At 45.7% G+C, this 16083-nt stretch overlaps 1 non-coding gene across 1 annotated transcript; it reads right to left on the minus strand.

Moving 5' to 3' along the window:
- Positions 1-510: 510 nt before the first annotated feature.
- On the minus strand, positions 511-582 carry TRNAG-UCC (transfer RNA glycine (anticodon UCC)). Its single transcript has one exon. It is a non-coding gene; the product is annotated as a tRNA-Gly (tRNA).
- Positions 583-16083: the final 15501 nt, after the last annotated feature.

The following is a 16083-nucleotide window of genomic DNA, read 5'->3' on the forward strand; positions in this document are numbered from 1 at the left end:
AATCGCGAGATGGCGAGAGGCAGCGCCTTCACAGCAGCCGCAGCTGACAGGCCTCCGCGGATGCTGCGCTTTGTTTTCATACATGGTGCCCGTGACGTCATCTTTGAACGTAAGACGTGCCCTACTCCGGTGCCATCGCGTGGCCCTCGTCGCCGCAAAGCCCACCTTGCGTGACACTGCGCTTTCTGCTCCGTGCGGGCGCGTGCGGCCGCCCGGACCGCTGTATCTCGAAAGCCTCTTCTTCTCAGCCTCTCCTTCGTCCTCGTCTTCTGCGCAAAAAGCTGCATTCATGTCGTTTATTAAAACAAGGCTTCTTATTTTTTTTTCGTCCCTCCCATCGTTTGGTTGTTCTTATGGCACTCATTATTTTAGTTGTATTCGACAAGATTTATAGAGCAACGCCAGCATTCTTAAAACAGTGCCTAAAGTTAGCCCGGGCGATCGCTGTTTAGCACTACTGGTGAGTATCCACAAAAATAAAATAAAAATGAGATTAAAGGAAACAAACGCTGCGTCGGCCGGGAATCGAACCCGGGTCAACTGCTTGGAAGGCAGCTATGCTAACCACTATACCACCGACGCCTCCGTCTCGTAGCTTTGTGACGATGGTTTATATAGGTTAGATATATTTAGATCTACACGGCGAGAAAACCTTTTCCGATGGCGAGAGAAAGAGGAAGCAAGTTTGCTGCAACTATGGGCGGACTTGGCCGAAATGACGCTAACCTATTTCTCCAGACAAATGTGTCGTTTCTCCTGTCGGTTGCATTTTATGATCGTATGAGTGGCCACCTGGACAATACAATAAACGATTGCCCTTGCATACAGGAGTATAGTTTGAGCGCGCACAATGAACACTTGTCGTTCGGAGCTTATTTAACACAGGTGCGTCTGCTTTTCCTGCGGATTTCTGTGCAGTAACGCCTCAAGCGCTCATACTTAAAAGCAATGTCGCCATTGTCTGACCGGTTTACTTTAACTCTCTTGCTACATTGCTATGCAGCTACGCTAAGAAAAACATACGGGTGAATCCCGAAGATTGTGCCGTCTAAAAATGTGATCCATTCCCGTGATTGCCACTGGGCTTGTACCACTGGGGGTGTGCCACTGCTCTAGTGACGGTGGCTATGTGACGGTGGGTTGGTGCCGCTCTTCATTGTGCCTTTTGAACGCCAACTTGGGTATGTGCCAATGGGTATGTGTCACTATTCAGTGAACGTCTTTGACAGCAACTTGGGAATATATTGAAATTTGGGGAGTGTAATCAACCTCGCCAGATGGCTTTCATATAATAAAAAAAAACTTATTTCAGTCCAGATCAAGAGGCATTGCGTAACCAAGGAGTACAGGAGGGATACAAGTACAAGAATTTGCCTTTAGCCTTATCACCAACGAAATTGAATTAGTTACTCTCCATAATTCGCATAGTAACACATTCTTCTTTATTTCATTCCGAAGTGATAACTATCTAGAACCGTAGCACTTTCAGTAAGAAAATATTCAGGCTATTAGACTGGGAAATCCCGGTGAGGATCAAGAGCGAATATATCTCGGAAACTTTCGGTTCGCCGATGACATTGTTCTGTTCAACAACACTGGGAATAAATTGCAACAAGCGATTAAGGACTTTAAGTGAGAAAGTGTCAATGTAGGGACGAAGATTAATACGCAGAAGAACAAATGACTTTCGATAGTCTGCCAAGGAAACAAGAACTCATTATCGCCAGTCAGCCTCTAAAGTATATGCAGCAGTACGTTTATATAAGTCAGTTAGCCGCCAGGGACCCTGTTTATGCAAAGGGCATTTACAGAAGAATAAAAAATTACCGACGATTACGTTACTTCCTAATGCGAAATTTGAGCGCAGCAAATAAGCTGTTTCACCTTTTCGATAGATTGAGGCAAAGAAATCGAGCAACACATGTATGCGCTATCACAGAATTTTTTTTTATTTTTCACACGTATTCCTTTAACAATGACTCCACTAACAGTTCTTGACAGTCATGAAGGAAGCTTTGTGGTCGGAGAAATAGACTGATATATGTTCGACTTGGTACACCAATGCTTGATTCTCAAAGACGAGATCTATACAAGTGCCTCGCGAGGTTGTCACAGCCGTGGGACGCGTTACGAGCGAGAGGAACGGGATTTTCTCCCGCATAAGTGTTAGGAAATTGCTGTTTGTCTTTATGTCAAGCCGCCACCGATCTGGCTCTCTGATTGCCACCGCACAGGGCGAACGGCAGCGGCAATTTCGGCTCGGGCGGTGCACATATACAGATCCGCCGCCACCGATCTGGCTCTCTGATTGCCACCGCACAGGGGTTGCATTGGAGGAGGAGCGAAGAAAGGAATTAAGTTCGAGCCGGCGCTTTGACAACCGGAGACTCGCAGGAAGAGGGCGAAACTGTAGTTGTCATTGTCTTCAACGCTTGCCACCGTTGTCACATTTGCTAACCTGCCGAACTTAGGCGTGATACGGCGCAGCTTCAAGGCCTCAAATGTGCGGCAATGCTTGATAAGGTCGGCGACCGAGGCGAGACTCTCCTTTCCGATTAAATAATTGTACACATCCTCGGCTATGCCTTTAAGCAGGTGTCCAACCTTGTCCTCTTCGGACATTCGAGGATTGACCGTTCTGCAAAGCTTCAGGATTGCCTCAATGTACGTAGTACAGGTCTCACCTGGGACTTGAGCGCGCTGAAGCAATGTCTGCTCTGCCCGCTTCCTTTTCGTGGTGGAATCGCCGAAGCACTCAGTAAGGTGAGTAACGAAGCTGTCCCACGTTGTGCAGATATCTTCATGGTTCTCGAACCACACAAGCGCAGTGTCCGTGAGGAACAGAACCACATTGTCGAGCTGAGCCGTGGCGTTCCAGCCGTTGTACTTGCTCACACGCTTGTAGTGGGTGAGCCATTCCTCCACGTCCTCGCCGAATTTTCCTGAGAAAGGGCGGGGCTCCATCTGATGCATCCAGGCGCCGGTTGTTCGAACTGGAGCTGCCAGAGAAGGCTGTTGGTCACCGCTGTGGGACATCGGGATCTCAAGTGGTGTTGGGGGCAGTCGAGCGAGGCGTCGGCTCCGGCGTGGTGCTTGCTGCAGCAGCTCCGTCGTCTTGGTCGAAGTACCCCGCACCTCCACCACAAAACGGGGAGGGGCGCGGCGTGTACACCCAGCGGCAAACGATGGGGGCAGAAGCGCGCGCAGCAAGCGGCAACACGATAAAGGGAGGAGGGAAGAGATAGCAGCGACTGACTGATGCCGCTGACGCCGATAGTGAGTCAACCCCAGCTGCGGAGTTGGTTTCAGGGACAACGAATAACCGGCGCGTCGGCAACTGAAGAGCACCCTATCCGCCAGACAAGAACAGGGGGGGGGACCCTTTCCTCCTCTTTCTGCATGGCGGCGACGGTGTTCTATGCAGTCACGTTATCTTGACTCTCTAGCGGCGTCAGCGGCATCCAGCGGTATCAGTCGGTCGCTGCTAGCGCTGGGGGGATGAAAGGGGGGCGGAGCTGGTTACGAGGCCGACGACGACGCGAAACCCAGGAACGGACGCCAAAGAGCTGCGCTCTAAAATAGGTTGGAGTGCATAAAGTAAGCATTACCAAATTATGACTGGGAGCGTGCCACTGTCGTTCAATACAAAAGTGTGCAATCATTACATTCTACTGGTGCCAACACATGAGCCAGAAACTCAGAGAATAACGTACAAGCTTCCGAAGTTAAGGACCACGCCGACAACGATAAAACGAGAAATGTTAGGCGTAACGTTGAGAGACAGGAAGGCAGCTGTGTGGATCACAAAGCAAACGGTGGTGGCCAATATGCTAGTTCATATAACGAAAAAAAAATGGAGCTGGACAGGCTATGTAATGCCTAGTGCAAATAACCAGTGGACGATTCAAGATACAGAATGTATGCCAAGGGAAGAGGACAGCAGTTGAGGACGGTAGAAAATCAGGTGGGGTGATGAAATTAGGCCATTTGCAGGTGCAACCTGGAATCAGCTAGCCGAAGACGGGTGATTGGCCGGCTGCAATGTGTCTGAGCCTCGCACACAACCTACGCTTCCGGTGATGTCTGGTACATCTCTCTCTGCCACACTCTCTACGCTGACGACCTTACCCTTTGGGTCGACAGAGGCGGCACCGATGGTCAAATAGAAGACACCCCACAAAGGGCAATCTGGGAAACGGAAAGCTATCAAAGACCCATAGGGCTGAAATGCTCGCCGAAAAAATTGGAGCAAGCAGCAGGTCATTATCCAGCTCCTGGTCAACGACACCTCGTTCCCAAGGGTGTACAAGATCAGGATACTTGGTAAGTGGATACAAGAAAATGAGAGAAACACCGAAACAATAAACAGACAAAAGCCACGACCAACCAAACTTGCAGGCTTCTCAAGAGGATAGCAAACAAAAATGCGGGGATGAAGGAGGCGAACCTACTTAGGCTTGTCCACTCTTTCATCATTAGCCGAATCACCTACACTATCCCGTACTTAAAGTCGACTAAAGCAGAGACAGACAATGTAGACATCCTCATCAGAAAAGCTGTCAAAACAGCCCTAGGTTTACCACCGAGCACATCTACCGAGACGATCCTCAACCTAGGAGTGACAAACACCCTAGAGGAAATGTGCGAGGCGAAACTCACGGCACAATATGTCAGATTAACTGGCAGCAAAAGAGGCAGATCCATCATTAGGAAACTGGGCTACCAGAGCCCAGAATCGCGAGAGGGGATAACCAGCATCCCCAAAGAGATTACCAACTGGTTAAGAATACACTCCCCTCCCAAGAAACATGCACCCCACACACAACGAGGAACGCAGGAGAAGCAAAGTCCAAAGACTCCAAAGCTCCCTCCTCCAAAAACAAGGGGTAGTGTACACCGATGCGGCAGAGTACCCAGAAGGGCACTACACTGCAGTAGCAGTGAGTGACAAAGGGCAGCTAATCTCGAACTGTAGCGTGAGACACTCTTCACCAGAGGAGGCAGAGATTGCTGCGATTGCCGTGGCAATCACAAGACCATCAACCAAAATAATTATCACCGATTCTAAAACTGCAATCAAAGCCTATGACACCGGCAAGGTGTCCAATGAGGCCGGCAAAATTCTGCAGGTAGGCAAGGAGAGCGTACCCAACGACCTAACTAGAATAATTTGGGCGCCCGCCCATATGGACTCACAGCAAACGAGGTCGCCCGATGACTCGCACACCGTGCCCCAGCCCAGGCAGACTACTCCCTGTCCAAAAAGCCAGACCTAACCACATACAGAGGAATTCTAGAACACTATAGAATGGGCAGGAAAACCCTTCCCCCACCCCTACCCTTAGATCTCTCACAAAGAAGGAAGTAATCTGGCGAAAACTGCAAACGGGTACCTTCCCAAACCCGTATATCCTACACAAAGGGCATCCTGAGGTGCACTTTTTTTTATTGAAATTAATATTAGGAGAGGTTGGTGCCTTTATGGTGGCACCGGCTACTCCTTGTCACTTGGCAAAGGAAACAAATTTGCGTAAAAAGGGAGAATAGCGGCATAAAATATGGCACTCAGTAGAACACTGGATGATTAAAAAATATACAGTCCAATAGTATATGAGTCGCAAAGTTCTGTGCATTAGTTCAGTCCACGTACGTACGCATATATAAAGTCAGATATCTTCAACAGCCAAAACACACAACACATGTAATGCACTGCAAGTACAGAACAGAATTATAAATATTGCGTAAAAGTTGCGATCACCACATAAACCAATTATGAACCACGAACAACGTTTATGTTACTCATTTAGCGTATTCGGATCATCTGATAGTTAATATTTTCCCAAAATGTTGGTGTCCTCTAAAAACTTCTTCAGAGCAAGAAGCGCTCTTTATTGAAGGCCCGCAGTTGGCCATGGGCAAAGTATCTTTTTTAGAGGGAATGGTCTTCTGTCTAATACCAGCAAATTTGCTTGAAGTACCCTTCTTTGCGGATTGTATTTCGTGCACTCGAGGAAAAGATGATGCATATCTTCGTCTGGATGGCCACAAGAACACTGCGGACTAGAGACACGTTTTATCCTGTACAAGAAGTGTTTTGTAAATGCAGTACCATGACGCAGGCGCTGTACCAATGTTTCAAATTTTCTGTTGTCTCTTAGATTTTCCGCCATTGATAAGTTTATAGATGGGTCTATAAAGTATAACTCCGAGTTCTTAGTTTGCTGATCAAACCAGGTAGTTTTACTGAGGCGACAAGAAATCTGTCTCAGGAGCAGACGGACTTCACTACGCAATAGAGGAGATTGGTTCTCTCCACGTTATTGTGCGCCCGATTCGCAGCTGCGTCTGCTACAGTATTACCAGGAATATTCCAGTGCCCAGCAATCCACTCGAATGCAATTACGTGGTTCATTGCGCTTGCTTTTCTAAGTTCTTTGAGTGTCTCATACAATAGCAAATTGTTCAAAGAATTTTTCTTATCGCTCTGTAGCAATGTGAGAGCGGCTGGCGAATCGCTAAAGATAACCCATTTTTGCGAATGTTTTTCTGATGTTATGAAACGCAAAGCACATAGGATTGCAAACAGTTCTGTCACGGTGGGAGATGTCTCTCGGGATAATTTAAATGTTTGCTCTAGCGTTAAATGTGGAATGACGAATGCTGAAGTAGAGGAATTTTTATTACTCTAACCATCTGTATAAACGCGGATGTACTGGGGATATAAGGAGTGAATTTGGAAGAGTGCCAGTTGTGCGGATACTATGAATATACCTCTCTTAGATATAATCCCGTCAACCGATAATTCTATTTTAGGACATGTTAACATCGAGGGAGGGTAACAAACATCCACTTTGCATAATTCAAATCTTGGTAATAATGCTTGACGATCTCGAACAACATCGTTAATTTTGCTTCTGTTTCTTTCGGTAAGCGTGAGGTTTAATGGATGCTCCTCGTGTTCGGATGAGATGCGATAAATATGTCGGTATGTTTCAACCGTTCGTATTACTGGAAATAGTGGGTGACGAGCTTCAGCAATTACTAATGAACTCGAGGGAGCCTGCGGAACCCCAACACACTCGCAGCCCTCTTGCCAGTAAACGTTGAAGACGTTCCTCAGGAGTTTGCGATAAACCATGGAGAATAGGTGCCGAGTAAGCAATTTTTTGTTTTATGAGTGCGTTAAGAACTTGTAGTAGTGAAGAGACTAATCCCCTCACGTTGTGCCAGCGAGTCACCGAAGTATGTTTATTACTACATTGACCTGCTTTTCAATTGCGCGGATGTGTGAAGCCCATGTTAGCTGGCGGTCAAGAATAACTCCAAGAAATTTATGCTCTTTCACAAACATCAAAGTTTGCCCATTAAGCGTAAGTTGGAAATTATTCAGCTGTCGTCTAGTGAAAGGAAGTACGGCTGTCTTTGCGTATGAAGGACTCATGCCTCTTTCTTTTAAAAAGGTGTCGGTACAATCAAGACCCTCTTGCAGCGTTGTTTGAATGTCTTGTATATGAGATCCAGAGGCCTATATGCAGATGTCATCTGCGTACAGATAATACTGTAGACCAGACGGGAGTTTTTGTGGCAAGGCTGCCATGACACAGTTGAATAAAAACGGACTGAGAACACTGCCCTGCGGAACGTCCTGCGTGATCCTGTGATAATTACACCTTCGATTGTTTCCATAATATTTTTCTATCTTTCAAGAAATTTGGTACCCATCGCAGTGTTCGACCGTGTAGGCCAAGCTCTAACATACCAGCAAGAATGTGTATGTGACTTACAGTGTCGAAGGCTCTTTGAATGTCTTAAAATACTGCTACTGTCACATTTCCGCAACTTCGTTCATGTTGGACGCATGTGGCAATGTCTGATACTGAGTCCATTGTACACCGATTTTGTCGAAAACCGGTCATGTAGTTGAAAAACACATTTCTGTGTTCACACCACCATTGCAGTCGACGGTCTATCATCTTCTCCATTAGTTCGGAAAAACACCTTGTGAGACTGACGGGTCGGTAGGAGTGAAGACAAAGGGGAGCCTTTCCTGGTTTTAGTACTGGTATTACCCGGACTAATTTCCATGAATCTGGAAGGGCCTCTCTTATCCAAATATCATTAAATATTTCCAAAAAGATCCATTCTTCCTACTGGACCTAGGTTCTTTAACATCATATACGTGACATATCTGGGACTGTGGTTGTCTTTGTACGGCATGACGAAAGAGCACATTTCAATTCATTTAAACTAAACTCACAGTCAAGTTGAGGATGTTGTGACATAAAGCACGCACGAATTTTCCGTTCAGCTAGCGTTGTAAATTGTAGGCAAATAAACAGAATTCCTGGTCTGCATATAAGTTGACAGAATTCGTCAGCAACAGATGTATCCGGATTGCTTCCTGCTACGGCAAGGGCTCAGAAGGGATGGCTCTGGGTAACTGGACCACTAAAAGATCGGACAACTGACCATATTCTGGGAACTGGAGTAAACAGAGACAACGACGCGCAGTATTCTCGCCACCTTCTCGTACCAAATTTTTGTAAGCGTCTGCGCGTAGTTGACTGAACTTTCTGTGCCATCTTGTAGTCATCCAGCTTTCCACTGCGGCGGTAAGCCAGTTCTGCGCGTCTTCTAATTGCTCTTAGACATTCATATTCCCCGTCGACTGCAGCGTATTCATTTGTAACAATGACTTGCTTTGTGCAGATCTAGTAAGTCTCACCCAATATATTTGCAAAACTTTGAAATTTCGCCCAATGAGTTACTTAAATGGTGACGAAAACTTTGCCAATTAGTATATTTTGAGTAGCGTCGGGTCCCCTCACTCACTCCGTATGAGGCGATCTTTTACCAGGATCGGAAAATGATCACTACCGTGCGTTTCTATGTCCGTTGACCATTCAACGCCATCAAGAAGGTCTTGTGAGCAGAGCGTAACATCTATACAGCTTGAGTAACAAAACCCCCGCAAGAACGTTGGAGAGCTGTCATTTAACACGATCAGATAACTTTTTTCTGCGGCAGACTCTATAATGCTTCCACGGCAATCATTATATTCACTGCCCCAGATGACGTTATGTGCGTTGTAGTCCCCACAAACTAGCACATGTGAGTTTGAGATACCAAACACATTCACCAAGCTGTCTACCGATATTTTGCTAGCACATTGTAGATAAAGACTTATCACTGTGACGCTTGTATTTCTAAAAGATATCTTGCATGCTACAAACTCCGGTACATTTAAATCGCTCGAAAGTATTAAATAGGACGGCAGGTCCTCTCTCACGCATAATATCGCTCTGCTACTTTCAGCAATGCGCGATGATTTATATATAACATAGTGTGAAAGACGAAAGTCATCTCGTACGCCTGCCTCGTCAATACATAAAACTAGAAAGTTATGTTGAGCTAGTAGTTTGCGAAAATCAGCTGACTTATTTCGAAGGCTATTATCATTCCACTGAAGTACGAAAATATTTTTATAACGATTATTCATTGTAAGCCTGCCGTGGAGCTGTTGGTGGTTGTGGAAGCACCAACGACTCCATATAAAGCCGTGCCTTTACCTCTGGTAGGTTCTTTGCTTGTGGAATGGCAGTGAGAATTGCACGCAGAGCTGTGAATATCATGGGCAGGATCATCTGTGCTATGGGTGAAGACGCGTAATTACCAAACGACGCTGAAGCTCCATGCCTGCTCGAAGCAGGTCGCTGAAGAGTTGACTGAGATGGTCGCTTGGATGACTGGCGGGGTTGAGGCGAATGCTGAGGTAGTCACTCAGACGTTAGATGAGGTTGCTGTGTCACTGGCTGAGGGCGTTGCTAAGAAGGTCGGCGAGTTTCACTCGAAGCCTGGGCAAGATGAGTAGCATTCTCTGAAGGTGGATCATATCGCTCGCTGACAGAACGTTGTCGACCTGAGTGCTTTAGAGCTTCAGAATAGTTCATATGGACCCCTTGCTCTTTTTCTTTGTTAGGAGTTGGAGGCGCGCTTCTCACAGCATCAAGATTTGGTGGGGGCGCATTACCAGGAGGCATCCTTCCGTATTTCAACTCAAGTCTGCGTAACCTTGAGGCAGATCTGCTCCGAGGGCACCCGGAGTAGGAAGCTGTATAATTTCCGCCACAGTTAGCACACTTTGGTTGACACACAGACTTGCACTCTGAATGGTTGTGGTCTTCCGAGCATATCTTGCAGCGACGTTGACTGCGGCAGTTCTTCGATAAATGTCCAAATCTCTGGCAGGTGTAGCATCTTAGAGCAGGGCCATGATATCCTTCTACGGGGTGACTCGTGAAACCTAAATGCATTCGTTGCGGCATTGGTTTGTCTTCTATGAAATGGAGGATGACGGTTCTCAGAGGGCGTGATTCTACCACTCCGTCTTCCACGCGATTGTAGCGTGCCAGCCGACGGGCAGATGTCACTCCAAAATACTTCAGGAAGTCAACCAGTTGTTCTTCCGTATACTCAACTGGCACATGGCGTATCTTGCTAACATTCTTAGTATAAGATGCCGGAGCAACGTTAGCATACCTCGGGTAGGTCTTACGAGGCGTTCGTACGCCCCACGTTCTTGGATGAGATTTTTTCGATTCGCATTTGCCGTCCTTGTATGTACAGGGCAACTACCGCGGCGTGCTTGCACTTTCCTGCGATGCCAGCACGGCAATCGCAGCTCGCCGCTATGATTTGTCTGCTGTCACCGATCTACAAGAATCAATGCTACCGATAATTCCATGCGTCCACGCCGTAGATTACGAAACCACTTACGCTGAGCTTCATCCATCTCGCTGGTGCTCAGATTTTCGTTTGCGGAATACACTTAGCAGTCGCTTCCGATCAGCGCGAATTCACATCACGCCCCGCTTCAAATAGACGACTTCCTTTCTATAAATTCTTTCTACGAAAAAAGCTTTCAAGATCTTGTTATTCCCGAAACCCGGATGAAATTAATATCAACACGCTGTTTTGTGCCATCACTACCGTTTCACAGTGCCACAAACAATAAACGCGTGTTGCTAACGCCGTGAGTAATCCTACCGCATTCGATCAACTATTCGTCAGATGGCGCTAGGGGTCCGAAAGACAGGGCGCTGCCTAGCACTTGCAACGTGCCCATAACCGTGAACTAGCGAAATTACCATATGAAAACAGACAGGACATTTCCGTCTGGCTCTTCGAGAACTACGAGAAGCTAAAAGAGAAACGGCTCAAAGAGGAAGCATTTTGGGACGCTCCACAAAAATTATCCTAAAGCTTCCGTGTAGTCCAAGCACTTTATTTATTTATTTATTTATTATACCCTCAGGGCCAAAGGCATTACAGAGGGGAGTGGGTAATATAGGTTACAAAGACAATAAATACAATACAGTGAATTTTGTTAGGACAAAATTTCAACATTCTCCAAAACAAACAAAGGTTGTTAGTGCATCTCGAAATCATTGGTTATCCTCGATGGCTGCAATATCGGGAGGGAGGCGCTTCCATTCGACAGATGTCTGGGGCAGGTATGACTGAAAACAAGCTTTAGTTTTGCATTTTTAGATGCCAACCTTGTGCCGATGATCAGTGCGATGGGAGATTTATTCCGGTGGTGCAATAAGATCGCCATGTAGCGTGACGTGATGATATACCTTGTGGAATAGAGTGAGGCGACTGATTTTCCGACGAGATCTTAAAGATGGGAGAGAAAGGTTAGTTTTCATGGCTGTGATACTTGCAGTACGGTTGTAATTTGAAAAAATGAAGCGAACGGAGATATTTTGTATAAGTTCAAGAGAATATATAAGATTTTCATGCCCAGGGTCCCATATAGATGACGCGTATTCAAGTTTAGGTCTTATTAGTGATTTATAAAGTAGGAGTTTTAAGGACGAAGGAGCAGCAGAGAAGTTGCGACGTAAATACCCTAACATGCGATTAGCGTTATTGGTAACGTATTCAGTATGGGCATTCCATGTTAAGTTTCGTGATATATGTACGCCTAGATATTTATATGATGTGACGGAATCAAGAGGAATGCCATTAAGACAATAAGAAGAAGGGGGAGTGTTAGAGCAGCGAGAAACACGCATGAACTTACATTTGTTAATATTTAATTCCATTTTCCAAGTTTGACACCTGTCCGCCAAGGGACTACTTTGCTGTACAGAGCAAGGACAGGCTTTCCTAAATACATGCATGGATAAGACAGGAAGATCGATTTTCTTGATTTGTGCTTTGTATGGTGAGGCCGTTGATATGGAGCACTTCTGGTTGTGCCCGCAGTTTGAAGAGGAAAGCAAGGCATTACTTCACGGATGATAGATGGGGCTCTTCAACACGCTGGTGTTAAGGACGGAGAAATTGGGCAAGCCTTACGTCCGTTCATTACATTCATTCGCTTCGATGAGTTGATGAACATTTGTGTTAACCTGCGACAAATAAGTGTATTAGCTGCTCCGATAGCACAACCACTACCACAACCACGTTAGTGCTGCCTGCTTAGACGCGATGTCGTACCCTATGAAGAGCTTACCGACACTTCAATGGTCTTGGGTTTAGCGCACGAAAAACTAGTGGAGAAAAACCACCAGGTATGTAAATTACCGCAAGTTATACAAATGTACTTACTAGAAGCACAAAAGAACACATACAGCACCGCTTAGTGTACGCTGTCTCTAAAACTCCCGGACAAAGCGATAATTCCGTTTACGTAAACACTTACCGAGTGAAATTCACTGCAAGCCAGGGCAGTAACAGTGAAATGACGATACAAACAGAAATACGCACGACAGGACAAGTTCTGCCCTAAATTTCTTGCAAGTTTTCAAGCTAACATTGGTCAAGGTAACCTTTACAAGAACAATTTCACGCAATCGAACTGTAACGACATATTTTGTGTCCTGTTATGAAGCTAAAAGCTTCTATCAGCAAGGAAATTATATTTATGATATCTGAAAGGCACCGTGCATGAAGAAAGGCGTGTGGATGAAAGCGAATCGTGCTAAGGCACGGACAACAAAAATTTAAAAAAAAATTATTCAGAGGTTAATTTGCCGCCGCCTGCAGCTGTCACCTTCTGGCGATACTCTTTATGCTGACTTGGATAACGTGTTTTGCAAAGTATGTGGTTCTCAACGGGAATAAATTTGAGTCTATTTATATGTTTGCCGAAATGACCTTCTCTTTCAGATGTGCGAGAAGCGACTGATCATTAAGGAACGAATACTTGGACCTTCTTCTCTCTTTACTCACATTGGTGTAAATTGGACATTAGGAAACTAATACAGTATATTTATGACATCAGGAGTGGAATATGAAATCAGTAAGTCAATGCCTGTGTTAAACTACTTCTCCACAGATCACTATCCTTTTTTACTATATATTATATGCCTTTTGATCTATGTCCTATCATGCTGTGGTGATTTTTATGTATCAAATATTTTTTTGCTCTGGTAATATTAGAAGGAGTAATTATACAATCGTTACCATTTGCGCCTAATCTTGACCTGCAGACACATACAAGCCGCAAGCAGCGGGATGTCTTCTAGGAAAGTAAAAAAAGAAAACATACGTAATTATATCTCTTAAGGGGAGCTCATATTTTCATATTCTTCTAATTTATCTTTGGCACTTCCTGCTGTAAATATTCTGATTTGATTGTCTTTCTGCATTGGTGATGCCATCCGCTGGCATCACTATGCGCCGCATGTCGCCAGCATACGCGGTACACTAGTACGATGTGAAAGCGCGTTATCGAGAACCTTGAGAAGACAAACGAGAAGCTTTTAGCGGGAAAAACATTTCTCTCGCATGCAGCCATATTGTTCACATTTATTCTTCTAATAAAATTAGAATCTTCAGGGTTTGGTGATATATACAGTATAAATCAAACACTTGTGTCGGATTGACGCTTTCGTTCCTTTTTTCTTTATTTATGTTGCTATAGCGACAAGTTCGAGCTCTCACTCAAGGCACTTTGCAAAGTCAGCTTCGTATGCTCTGCTCGTGACCAACAAATAGCATTTTACAGTAGGCGTAGCAGCCATGAGCAGGTCACGATAGTGGGGGAGTGTGGCCAGGAATAACCTGTAGATGCTAATAGGTACAATATATCAATACAACTTGCGCTGCTTGGAACATAGATTATAAAGCTGCTTTGTAGGTTCATGTCGTTCGTAGCTTCCTAGCTTTACATCCAGGAAGTCATGGCCAACTCTTCAATCATACCTCTTCGTACATTGCTTTGACAATAGCACCATACTGCGCTGGTGGTCTTCAAAAGGCCAATGAGCAAATGTTTGCCGCCGATTTCGTTTGCTTACAGCGTCCTAGCTGTTCTATTTGCTCTTCCACGTATACTGCCACTATGTAACTGGCTGCAGCAATCTACTTCAAGGGGCACTTTATATAAGCGTTATCTCCATGTACCCCTTTCAAAGGGGGTACATGGACTGAATAAGTGAACTCAATAAATAACCGACATCTATTTTTGTGTGAGCTAGCTCCCCCACCGCTCTTCACAGCCCCAAAAATTGCGGCAAAGGGCATGGTGTTGCGACCGGGCGTCAAAAAGCGAGGCGCTTTGGAGACGGTGTTTTCATACCAGAGAGCTGAGAAATGGCGTTGCCCGCGAAAACCGGTCCAATGCTGCAAGGCAAGTTAGGCAAGACGATATCGCAAGTAAAGCACTGCGTGAGCTGTACACAGTTCAAGTTTGCTACATTGTAGGCAACGGGGCACGACATACCAAGGCCAGTGAGAAATCGATAGCGACTTCTGTTCTAATCCCCTTTCGTATTTTTTATCTTTATTCAACAGCTTCTTGCTGTTATGCGTCGGAATTCCGCGGACACCTGCGTCGACCGGGAGCTGCAACTGTGTTTCCGAGATCGAGACGCGCTTAAGCGAACCTTGTTTTGCTGCTTCGGTTTGGCTTTTCTGGGGTTAAGGCTGCGTATCTGCGCACGATTTTTGGCTGAGCCGCTGCTGGTGCGGCTATTAGCCGTAGCAGATTGGAATGAAGTCCTCGAGAATGCTAAGTGCTGGCGCAGAAGAAAACGCGAAGAAGCAGAGAAGGGAAAGGTTTACTCGCGGTCGTTTCCCTTCGTAAGCTGGGCTTTTTATCAGATGCGATAAGCAAAGCGCGTTTAATAGCAGCGCGAGCAGTCAGTTCACGGTCGCCTCTTGGCATGAAGACGGAGCAAACTTCGTACGCTCGTCCAAGAAATGTTTTTCCGCCGGCGTGAACTTTGAAAGTCAGTAGCAACACCTTGCGAGCAATTCCGTTACGGAATATTGCGCTCGCGCGTTGGAATTTATGGAGAAATTTCGCTCCGCTGGGCAGAGGAACGTAACTTTACAGAAGGGAATTAGCGCTTCCGGGGGACAAAAAAGAATGGCCTGCTAGCAGGGGTTTTACACAATGCAAGGGAGAATAAAAGCAGGGCTTGTGAAGTTATCGTTCCGTAAATACAGTCTAAGAAAAATTACACCCTCGTGGGTGGATATGTTATCGAAACACCCTTCTCGCACCCTCAATATTTCAGAAAATTTTCCAAATGGGGGTTCGCTTCCGCGGCGCACCCTTACCGCACCCTTTCATAATTTTCGCGGTGCATAAAGGGCATCGTGTGCGAAAGCAGCACCTTACGGAAATTAGCGTGCTCTTGCACCTTCAACACCCTTTTAATTTCAAGCAAGTAGAAAAGCCGCAAGATCCCTTTTTGAGTGGTTTGTGCTAGCACGGTGATTTTAGGATGTCAGGCAATCACACTATAGGATATCAATGTCATCCACCGCAGTTACCTCGTCGCCTGGCTGTCTCCTTCACATTAAACTATTTTCAATCCTCTCCCGGAGAAAACACACTCTTCATGGATGAATGGATGTTATGGATAGATGCTATGAGCGTCCCCTTTGGAACGGGGTGGTGGGTTGCGCCACCAAGCTCTTGTTATTATAATGACTAATGTCCTACCTAGTTTAAACAAGAAAAAAAAGAACTATGAACCCCCACAACCAAATTTTCTGATCCCCTATTGCGAACTGTGCTTTTGTAAGTCTCCGGTTTTTTTTCTTTCGTTCCCTTCTTTT

The sequence above is a fragment of the Dermacentor variabilis genome, chromosome 11 (assembly GCF_050947875.1).
Source record: "Dermacentor variabilis isolate Ectoservices chromosome 11, ASM5094787v1, whole genome shotgun sequence".
NCBI lineage: Eukaryota > Metazoa > Arthropoda > Arachnida > Ixodida > Ixodidae > Dermacentor > Dermacentor variabilis.